Consider the following 2,500-nt stretch of genomic DNA (forward strand, 5'->3'; position numbering starts at 1 on the left):
GCTTCATTTTTGCTTAGAAAAACTAAGTATTGATTTTGAAAAAAATTCATTATTAAAAGTATTATTATTATTATTATTATTATTATTATTATTATTATTGTTATAATTAATATTATTATTACTATTATTATTATTATTAAAAACCGATTACAACTTTTATATAATAAATGTTTTTATACCAGTTTTAAGATGTGTGATTAATTTTAGACAATTTCTTGGCTAAAATCCATAAAATGGCTTGCATTATCTAAAAACACAGATCACAGATGATCTCTTGCATAGAAATGAGAAAACGCTTGTAAATCACAAAATAAGCTTTATTTTTGTTTAGAAAATCTAAGCCTTGATTTAGAAAGAAAAACATTATTAAACATATTCTTATTATTGTTATTTTTATTACTATTAATATTATTATTATTATTGATATTATTATTATTATTATTATTATTTTTACTATTATTATTACATTTGTTATTATTATTATTATTATTATTATTATTATTATTATTATTGTTATTATAATTATTATTTGTATTAAAAACTTACATTAAACAGACAGAAAACGTCGTATTCTGTCACAAAAGAGCTAATTATGTATCACTTTAAATAGAAGCAGTTTATCCTGTTTGTTCCTTTGCTTACATAAGAGCAAACTTTTATAAAGCAATATGCAAGCGCTTAATTAAGGTAACAGTTTTTGGTTTTTTGCTTATATCTGAAGAAAATGCAGCATTTAAAATCGACTCTGAAGACTTCAGTGACTTTTATGTCACCTCCTTTTTCTTCTAATAAAGTATTAGACTCAATAAATTAAGTCTATTTTAAATCACAAGACATTTTCTGTTAAAGCACTTTTTTTTAAATATTAATTATTTTCAAACTTATAGCTCGCTTATGGTTAGTCCTACATGAAAAATGCAAATAACTTTTTTGTAGGAAATTTTATCAGCTTTAATTATAAAAAAAAGATAAAAATTGATAGGAGTAACTGTTTTCGAGATATATGCAAAAAACCAAAGTAAAAACTGTTACAGTTACTGAACAAAAATGTTATTCAGTTTTCAATGTTTGAGACGAAGACGAAAATGCAGCATTTACAAACGACTCTAAAAACTTCAGTGACCTTTCTGTCACCTTGTTTTTCTTTTAATAAAGTATTGGTTCCTATAAATTAAGTGTATTTTAAATCACAGGCACATTTTTTTTTAATTATTAATTATTTTCAAACTTATATCTCGCTTAGGGTTAGTTCTACATAAAAAATGCAAATAACTATTTTGTAGGAAATTTTATCAACTTTAATTTTGGTAAAAAGGTAAAAATTAATAGAAGTAAGTGTTTTTGAGATATAAGCAAAAAACAATAAAACTGTTACCTTAATTAAGCGCTTGCATATAAGCAAATCTAGTACTATTAGTATTATTATTATTAATGTTATTGTTATTAATATGACGAATAAAAACGACTCTGAAAACTTTGGTGATTTTTATGTCTTCTTTTTTTTCCTCTACTAAAGTGTTAGACCCAATTAATTTAGTTTAATTTCGGTTTTTCAAACATTTTATTTTAACGCAAATTTTTGTTAAAGATTATTTATATCCAACTCTATAACTCGCTTATGGTTAGTCCTACAAAAGAAATGCATTTAAATATTTTGTAGAAAATTTTATCAGCTTTAATTTTGAAAGAAAAATGAAAATTGATAGGAGTAACAGTTTTCGAGATATAAGCAAAAAACCAAAGTGAAAACTGTTACAGTTACTGAACAAAAATGTAATTCAGTTTTCAATGTTTGAGACGAAGACGAAAATGCAGCATTTACTGTCACCTCTTTTTTCTTCTGATTAAGTATTGGACCCAATAAATTAAGTGTATTTTAAATCACAAGGCATTTTCTGTTAAAGCATATTTTTTTTTAGTTATTAATTATTTTCAAACTTATATCTCGCTTATGGTTAGTTCTACATGAAAAATGCAAATAACTATTTTGTAGTAAATTTTATCAGCTTTAATTTTAGTGAAAAATTAAAAATTGATAGTAATAACTGTTTTCGAGATATAAGCAAAAAACAAAAAAACTGTTACCTTAAAATAGCGCTTGCATATAAGCAAATTTAGTACTACTTGTATTGTTATTATTAATGTTATTGTTATTAATATGACGACTAAAGACGACTCTGAAGACTTTAGTGACTTTTATGTCTCCTCCTTTTTCCTCTACTAAAGTGTTAGACACAATTAATTTAGTTTAATTTCAGTTTTTCAAACATTTTATTTTAAAACAAATTTTTGTTAAATATTATTTTTATCCAACTCTATAACTCGCTTATGGTTGGTCCTACAAGAAAAATGCAAATAACTATTTTGTAGGAAATTTTATCAGCTTTTATTATGAAAAAAAAAAATAAAATTTGATAGGTATAACGGTTTTCGAGATATAAGCAAAAAACCAATAAGAAAACTGTAACTGTTACTGAACAAAAATGTAATTCAGTGTCTT

This window comes from Tribolium castaneum, chromosome 11 (assembly GCF_031307605.1).
Source record: "Tribolium castaneum strain GA2 chromosome 11, icTriCast1.1, whole genome shotgun sequence".
In the NCBI taxonomy this organism is placed as follows: domain Eukaryota; kingdom Metazoa; phylum Arthropoda; class Insecta; order Coleoptera; family Tenebrionidae; genus Tribolium; species Tribolium castaneum.